Consider the following 10,093-nt stretch of genomic DNA (forward strand, 5'->3'; position numbering starts at 1 on the left):
GTAGGACTGACTTCACGTTGGAGTTGAACAGTCTGATCTTGGTAGTTAAGGAAATGTCTTTGGAGCTCCAGATGTTCTTGAGCTGTATGAAAGCTGATCTCGCCTTTCCGATCCTTGCCCTGACATCTGTGCCACCCTGCTGGTTGATAATGCTGCCCAGGTACGTGAAGGACTCCACTTCTTCCAGGGGACTTCCCAGCAGTGTGACTGGGTTGCTACTGGCATAATTGAGCTTGAGGAGCTTGGTCCTGTCTTTGTGATGTTGAGGCCAACCTGTGCTGATGTGGCTGCCAGTACGTCGGTCTTGTCTTGCATTTGCTGCTGACTATGGGACAAGAGTGCTAGGTCATCGGCAAAGTCCAGGTCCTCAGGTTGACTCCACAATATCCACTGGTTCCCATTTCGACGCCCATTGGTGGATGTCTTCATAATCCAGTCGATGGCGAAAAGGAAGAGAAACGGCTACAGCAAGCAGCCTTGCCTCACGCCAGTCTGCACTAGGAAGCTGTCTGTATGCAGTCCTGCATGAATGACTCTGCAGGACATTCCGTTGTAAGTGTTCTTGATCAGGTTCACCAGCTTGGTTGGGATGCCATAGTGGGGAAGAAGTTTCCAGAGTGTCTCTCGGTCCACGCTGTCGAATGCCTTCTCATACTCGACATTCTTCAGCTGGGTGATGGCTTTCCTGATCTCGTCTCTGGTGGGATTGTCACCGCTTATGGGGAGATCTGCGTTGGCTGGGTTTATTTCTAGGGGATTTAGTGGGGCTGACCTGTTCAACAGTTCTTCAAAATGTTCTGCCCATCTCTTACTTTAGTGTTCTGCACTTGCTATGGTCTTTTCCTGCTTGTCCTTTATGGGTCTCTCTGTTTTGCTGTACTTGCCGGACAGCTTCTTGGTGATGTCATACAGCTTCTTCATGTTTCCACTTCTTGTCTCTGCTGCAATTCCTTCAACATAGTTTCTCTTGTCTATCTTGATGCTTCTTTTCACTTCTCTGTGGGCGTCAGTGTACTCTTTTGGTACCTTTACGTTTTTAGTTATTGTCTATCTACTGCTGCTTATGTTCTGTTTACGCTCCTGGATTTTGCGCAATGTTTCGGCTGAAACCCATTCTTTCTGTCGGTGCTTTATGAGGCCTAGTACTTCTTGGCATGTTGATCTTATTTCCTCTTTAAGGTTCTGCCATCTGTTGTTTGCTTTGTCTTCCTCATCTTCAAGAAGCTCTTGTAGCACTTGGTACTTGTTGTTAAGCGTCAGTCTGTATTCTTCTTTCGAATTTGCATCTTTCAACAGGCTGATGTTATACTTTGTTTTCTTCTCTTTTGTGCCCATCCATTTCTTCTTCAGCTTAAGTTTCAGCCTTGCGACAACTAAGTGGTGGTCAGATGTCACATCTGCTCCCCTCTTCACCCTCACATCTTGCAGGGATCTTCTGAACTTCTTGGCTATGCAGATGTGGTCAATCTGATTTTCTGTCACATGGTCTGGTGATATTCATGTGTTCTTGTGGATTCTCTTGTGGGGAAAGATGGTACCCCTAATGATCAGGTTGTTCAGTACACAAAGGTCTGCAAATCTCTCTCCATTTTCGTTCATCTCGCTTAGGCCGTGGATCCCAATGGCTTGTTCATACCCTGTGTTGTCTGACCCAACTTTGGCATTGAAGTCACTCATGAGGATGTTGGTGTCTTTGTCTCGGAAGTTCTGTAGTATAGTCTGTAGTCTGTTTTCTTTACCGTCATTTGTTGGGGCGTAGCACTGTATGATGTTCATCTTTATTTTCTCCTTCTTTATCCTAAGCGTTGCCGTAAGGATTCTGGACCCATGTGGTTCCCATCCTAACAATGCATTATATTCTTGCTTCGACAGCAAGAAACCCACCCCCTGTGTATGAGGCGCATTATCTTCCTCATGTCCTCAAATAGAGTAGCATCTCTCCTGTCGTCAGTCTTCTTTGTCCGGATTGAGTCCATCTTGTCTCACTAATGCCCAGTAGGGATAGATGGTAGTTCCTCATCTATGTTGCTACCTGTGCTGTTTTTCCTGCCTCATGCATTGTCCTCACATTCCATGTTGCGATGTTAATTATCCTGTTTGATAGAATGGTGGTCTGCTTTATGGCTTCCGCGGGCTCGCGGCTTTCACCACATAGCATCATAAATCTTCCAGAAGAAGACCATTACTCCCTCAGGCTTTCAATTTCTGGTTTTTCTTCTGTTAGTGTCTTTTTTTAGCAAGTTGGGTTTTACAGGGTCGGATTGCTAGCCCCACGCCCAACCCTCCTCCTTTTACACTCGGGCGTGGGACCAGCAATGGCGGAGTTGCTCTGAGTGTTCTTATATGGTAAACCTAATGCTTTCAGACCAGTTTATGTGATAATCATGGTGATTATTTTAATGGTTTATCTGGTAAACATGGTAATTTTAAAATAGTTTATGTGGTAAACCTACTGATTGAAAAGGCCCCATGAAAATTCCCTCAAGGGCACTCTCAATGAAATATGTTCACTACCCACGACACACATGGAGTGGGGTGAGGGTGGAAGTGATTCACCAAGAAATAATTTTTGGATTGGGGTTTGTTTGGGGGGGGGGGGGGGGTTGGGGGGGTAGGACGGGATGAGGAGGGTGGGAATTTCCTAGAAATAAAAAGCAACTTTCATTTTCTATAAGAATATGTTATATCTGTGCACACTGAAAAAGGGGGGGGGAGGTACATTTATCAATAAAGTCCCTGACCCACAACAACAAACCCCCAATTAACATTAATAAAACTTCCAAACTTAATCATTCAATGCAAATCGATTTCTGTACAACCGGGAAAGGGGATGGAGGTGGGGGAAATGGCGAATTTGCCAATACATAATTTGTATACCATAAATCATTCATTCAGTCTGGAGGGGGAGGGGTGTGACGCCACAGCCTTCTCCCAAAAAAACGGATATAATGGTTTATGACATGAACACCGAATGATAGTATCAAGAATCCACAGATAAAATATAACATCATCGTATATAAGGAGACCTTATTTCTTACTTTCGCTGTCGTATCAGGTGGTATCAGGTATTCGCTTCGGATGTGGGTGGTCGCTGGTTGGTAGTCCGGCCGAATGATACCAGAGACTTTTATTAAAAAAGTGGCACTAACAGCTGCCTCGCTATAGGTTCAGCATTAGTAGGTAAGTGTTTGGACTGGTATGGCCTGGTGTCATGATAATGTGACTGGGCGGGACATGATTCTACATGTCTGCGGCATGATGTCCCAGTGCTAGACATCACTGTAAAATGCCACATTGCAGACATATTAGCGATATGACTGGAACATTGTAAAAGCTACGTTAAAATACAAATCATACATCCGTCTTCGTGCACCTCCTTTTCGTCTTGTATCGTGCTCTAATTACCTACATAGTTAGCTTGGGTCTAGGCACAAACGCAAGTAGCCCGGAGACTCGAATGCGCGTTTACCCGCCCGCCCTATCCTTATATCAGAACTTTTATCCAAAGTCAGCGAAACGAAGATCAAAAGAAATATAAAGAATGTCTTTATTTTCGTATACCCCACCCCCACTATTGTATTTGAATTGAGCAATGAAAACGTCAGAATGCCCTTGGCCGTTCTTTGGTATATATTGTGATTCAATTGTTTGCTTACGCAAGCATACATAACTTGCAACCTAGCGATCCATAATTACAATAAATGTTCTATTATGTATGTCACTTTATACAACCTGCATAAAAAATTGGAACCGTATGAATCGGAATACTAATAAGATCTGTTTGCTTGAAAAGAACAGACATCGATATGCGTGACTTAAATTAGCGATGGGATTCCGTGGGGGATACACATGAAAAACACAATCCTGTTAAAATTCGGGTAGGAGTTATTTATCCATATCAGTTGTCATAACTGCCCATGGGCTGAATCAATGGTTGTTATTGTTGTTGTTGGGTTTAACGCAATTTTTCAGCACACGATTGGCTATGCATGGCGGCCAGTATCAATGGTGGAGGAAGAACCCGGTAAAACCCCGGGAAGAACAACCAACCCACGAGAGGCTACTTGCAAGCTTTCTCACATACCCACATTGGCCGAATCCTAGACTCGAACCCACGCAGACAGAGGTGAGATGGCAGTGATCCGTAACGGAGAGCGCTTTAAACCACTCGGCCACTCGGGGCCCCTGATTCAGTGGTGATTCACAACTGTGGCCGGCCCAAGAATGAACTATGACTTTGACGCCCACCCTCAACCCCAACTAAAATTCATATCCGTCTAATTTATAGCTCATTAAAGCCTGACGCCCTAGGCCAATAACAAACACGGAGAGAGAGAGAGAGAGAGAGAGAGAGAGAGAGAGAGAGAGAGAGAGAGAGAGAGAGAGAGAAGGGAGAGGGAGAGAGAGAGCTTTAATACATTCAGTATGTTCACCTTGAGAACATTACACACACTAGTCCGATAAATCAACCCCATAAATCTATGTTGATACTGATGGACGATATTGTGTGTATGATGTCACCTGTTCATTAAAATATGCAATTTAGCTGCATGCAAATCATTCCGGAACAAACTCACGTATTCTTTAGACATTTACCGGTAATTGGTAACAGCCATATCAAGCGCAAAATTCAAAATGGCCGCAGGACAGATGGTTATACTATTCTAGGTGAATTTACAAGTCACCAAACATATGGTTTGCAAAGGAAATATAATCTACGTGTCACCAAAAGAACCCTTCAGCCGACGGTAGCTGCACAGCCACGAGAAATACCGTGTGTTAAATATTTGTTTAAATATACCTATATGTGTGCAGCCAAATATGATTGCAGATAATTGCAGCTTTTAATAAATACGTGATATCAGCCCCATACCCGAAAATCAATATCTTCACGGGTGAATGGCTGATTTATCGGCCTATAAATACACATACTAAGTTGAAGAACATTTATACTGCTTAACAAAATGTTAAGAAATTCGCCATGTTACGATGTCTGCAATGTGGGAGTTTATAGTGATGTCTAGCACTGGGGCATCATGCCGCATACATGTAGCATGATGTCCCACCCAGTCACATTATCCTGACACCAGACCGACCAGTCCTAACACAAATCTCTTAGTGCTGAGCACCAAGAGAGGTAGCTGTTAGTGCCATTTCTGTAAGTCTTTGGTATGACTCGGCCGGGGATCGAACCCACGACCTCAGGCATCCAAGGCGGACGCTCTAACCACTAAGCCACCGGAGTGGTGACGAAGAGGTAATAGACGGAATCGATAATGTGTAAACAATAGGAAAATTTGAAATATTCAATCCCTCCTTTGACTAGATCAAAGTAAAATATAGTTTCATTGTTATTCATACCCGGTAGGGTTCCTAACAAAAAGATGGAAAAGAATTACAAGTGCATGACATGTTTTCTTCCGTGTGAAGCTTTCTTGGAAATCGATGGAAAACTTGTACAAAGATATGGTCCCAATACCAAATGCGAACGTGACGATAGGGTTGGATTTGCCATCTATGGTATCATGGCGTTGTTCATTAACGACGTTATTTCGTCGATGGAAAAGAAATCGAACTAAGTTTGAGCAATGCTGACAATGCTAGAACGATTATCTGACCCAGATACAGGGATGATTACTGGCCCGTCTATGATGTTTCTTAAGGACGCAACTAATCATGCAAATGATGTCGGGTATTTGCGGTATTAGCAAGTTTGTTTTTTCACAACCCGCAGGTTTCACCTGCACCTGGCGGCACGGCGTCCTTGTTCCAAGTTAAACCCAGAATTATAATATTGTATTCGCGGAACGTCGAGGAAATCTTGAAGTGTTCCTAACATTTCAATTTATGGATCGGTTAAATGGAAGACAGACCAGAAATAAAATGGTACTTTACAATTTATGAGTGTCTGAACTTTCTCTACTGTTGAATAGTGATCAGTAACCCACCGACGAAATTTGTCACGACTTCGACAATAACCAGTCTGCAGGTGCATATCACAAACTATCGTTTATGGCGAAACAAAGTCAAATCAATCATTGTAAAACACAAACGCTTTTTTTTCAAAGAAGCCATCACATCAAAATCCGATAACAGGTCCATCTGGAATCACTTACGAAATCTAACTTCAACGAAACCTGCGCCTCTAGCTCCATGTGAAATTATAGTTGATGGCACTAAATATACTGAAGAGCTCGATATTGCAAACCAGCTGAACCATTTTTTTACTAATATCTCCCAAACGCTTGACAGGTCTAAGAATACAGAGCCTAATTTAGACAAACTTACTAAATTCGTGAATGAAAGGGTACCCGATCATGTTAGTTTCAACATTCCCTTAATAACAATAAATGACACTTTTGATATTATAAATCAACTTGACACAAACAATCAGCTGGTCTTGATGGAATTCACCCCAAAACTCTGAAAATGTCGGCTTTATCAATCTCAGAGTCGTTGAAAGAAATAATTAACTGTAGTATCACTTCCGATAAATTCCCGGAGTCATTGAAGTTAGCAAAAGTATTCGCAATTTATAAGGGAAATGAAAAGAATGACCCATCCAACTATCGACCCATATTTGTTCTATCCGTACTTTCAAAAATTATGGAAAAACATGTCAGAAAGCATATTTTCAGATATCTTGACAAGTACCAACTCCTCCATAGATCACAATCAGGTTTTCGAAAGAATCATTCATGTCAGACTGCAATGACAAAACTTATAGACCAATGGCTACTAGCAGTAGAATCAGGTGAACTTACTGGTGCAATCTTCCTTGATTTTAAAAAAGCATTCCATTTGGTTGACCATTCGGTGCTCATTAAAAAACTTTCAGCCTACAAGTTTTCTCCAAACTCAGTTGCCTGGTTCACGTCGTATCTCACAAACAGACACCAGGTTGTTTGCACGGGTAAACATATATCCGAACCAAGTCATATTTTAAGTGGTGTTCCTCAAGGATATATATTAGGACCTCTTCTTTTTCTACTATTTATCAATGACTTAGCCTTGTATCCAGCGCACGCTAACACAGATCTTTTCGCTGACGATTCGACATTGCATTTGTCTGATAAATCTCTAGACTCCATTAAAAATAAACTTCAAACCGACCTCAACAATATATCAGTTTGGTGTCATCAAAACAAAATGCATATTAACATCTCTAAAACGAAATGTATGACAATTGGAACAAGGCAGCGTCTATCTACTAACATGGATTTACTTCTAACTCAAAATGGCTTAGACGTATCTATTGTCAAAAATCATAAACTTCTTGGTATCTACATTGATCAACACCTCAGCTGGAATGCGCATATCGATCACTTATTTGCAATGGTAGTCAAAAGAATAACTCTATTAAAATTGCTTTCAAAATTTCTACTTCCACAATCACTTGAAATTTATTTTTCGGGTTATATACTACCACTGATAGATTACGGCTGTACCATATGGGGAAACACATCAAATTATAATCTGTCCAGAACTGATAGACTCCAGAAAAGGGCAGCCCGAATAATACTGAAACTTCCTGTTATGACTCCCTCAAATGTGTTGTTTTCACGTCTGAAATGGCTACCTATACAAAAACGTATTCTTTATTTTAAAGGAATCATGACATACAAGTCTTTAAACTGTCTTTCTCCAGATTATATCTCTAACATAATTGAACTAAGATCATCGAATACTGAGCGTAATCTCCGATTGACGACAAACAACGATCTCCAGATTCCTTGGTCGAAAACCAATCATTACAAAAGCTCATTTTCTGTATCAGCACCTACTGTATGGAATTCCTTACCAATGAGGATACGTAATTCAACTTCCCTTGCTTCTTTTAAAATATCATTAAAGAAATTCCTTCTAGACCAGCTGGAATGACATATTAAAAGCTCTGAATAGAAAACTTTAAAATCATATCCATAATTGATATATATTTGTATGTTTCCCAGTATAGTCACACAAAGTCATTCATGTCAAATATGTACGAATGAGTGTGCGGCGATACATGGTTATGTGCATGAACTTCTATTTTTATTTTTTATTACAAAAACTGAGGACCACATGGCAGATAGGTCAGCCATGACCAGATGTGTTATCCTCGTTAAAGATAGTTTATTATTATTATTATTATTATTATCTGGATCGGGCGCAGAACTTCGACTTCACTAAATTGTATCTGATTCTTATTCTCGTTGGAACCCGTAGAAGCTGTTAAGCAGTTCGTGTGCGTTCATGCATGCGTTAATAATCTGCCTGCTGTCACCTATTAACCGAATCATTGATGTGATCCTCTCTGATACGATGCTATTATAGGAGGGCGTGCTGGCCGAATGAGGGTCCACGTCTGTGGAAAACTAGTGAAGTTTTCTCAAACTATTCATTGAACCTGACACGTTTTCAAAGAATAGGACATACGACTCGCAAAAGGCCTGGTCTCCATTAACAAATCTTGAGTTACTCGTTGTGGTAAAGACAGGTATTTCCGTGTGGTGTCCTGATGCGGCATGAACTTGCATCGATAATTCCACGCAAAGGGAAGGCTGCATCGTTAAATTTGATTCGACAGCTCGCTAGGTTGCATACCAGGTAACAACATATCTTCTCTTGTGTTTTTTCTTGTACGGGCTTGCACCGACACTTGAACATTATTTAAACCTGGCGGACAAAGTAGTCTACATATGTTTTATTCGAATATGTGGTTGCAAATCGAGTGGTAAAGCCATGATGCGGAACCTTGTTGCTGAAGCATGTTGATTTGACTTGTCACTTCGAAAATAGACTTAATAGTATGTAAAACGTTTATGGTAGCTACTCAACCCGACGCGGCTCTATGGATCTGAGCAGGTTTGCCACTAAAGCGGATTTGACCCAGTTTTCCAGTCGGGTTGTTGTTGCTGAGGTCCACCTGGGCAAGATTATGATTTTCCAAAATCTAACTGGAATTTCAAGATATTGTTTTGAACCTGCGAGGCTGCGAACCTGGCCGAAATCAACGAAAGCGGGTAATACTATAGTCTGCGACAAAATAATACGTGGATGATGGGGCCACCAAACTGTTATCAGACCTACCTTCACAAATACTTTGTAGTAACTACATATATCATAGCCCAAGGAATTCCGCCCCACCCCACCCCACCCCCCAGCGAAACGGACGGGTAAACTGACACCAAAGCAATAGGCCGATTTCTTTTCATTACTATGGGCTGGCTTTATTATACTTAAACTTCGCAATTAAAGAGTCCGGATCATACTTTTTCATCCTAACTGGTACTAGAAGCGAGTGTGATAAAAAAGATGTTAATAAATTATAAGCAGTTTAATAGAACATCACTATCGTATGCCATCAAAATATTTGGTCGTAGTTCGCAGAACAGGAAAGGGTCAGGCTAGGGAATCTCAAAAGTGTAGGGACAAAGTCTTTCGGCGACCAGAATACGAGCGCTACACGGATCGTCCAAGAAGCGAGAAAATCTTGGAATAACGACCTTGCAACAATGCAAATTTTAACTGGAGATATCTCTTCTCTCATCATTTCGTACTGTTCGTCTCTCCCTCTATTGGTCTTGAGCAAGTAACATCGCGCGACCACGAGCTTGTCAAAGACACAGTGGGCGAACATAAATAAGACCCGGTCGGCGACTCAACGACTCACTCGACGACCGAGTCGGCAACCCAGCCAACGACCCAGTCAACGACTCAGTGACCCAGTCGGCGACACTGAAGGACAACCCGGTCGGCGACTCAGCAACCCAGTCGACGACTGAGCGGCCCAGTCAGCGACCCAGTTGGCGACCACAGGACGACTCAGTCGATGGCTCAGTGACCCAGTCGACGACCCAGACGGAGGCAAGAAACCCGGAATAAGATGGTATCCCGCTGAAGTAGAAATCTTCCGCACTCTGGAGCTCCAGTCCTCAGACAGATGCAGCAGGGTATCATTCAAAATACAAAGACCTATTCTAAAGAACCCGATATAGCGAGACTCGGGGTAGTGTAGCTGAAGGAGTTTCCGCTACAGTATGTATGTATGTATGTATGTATGTATGTATGTATGGATGGATGGATGGATGGATGGATGGATGGATGGATG

Source organism: Sinohyriopsis cumingii, chromosome 8 (genome assembly GCF_028554795.1).
Source record: "Sinohyriopsis cumingii isolate HCF-2022 chromosome 8, ASM2855479v2, whole genome shotgun sequence".
NCBI lineage: Eukaryota > Metazoa > Mollusca > Bivalvia > Unionida > Unionidae > Sinohyriopsis > Sinohyriopsis cumingii.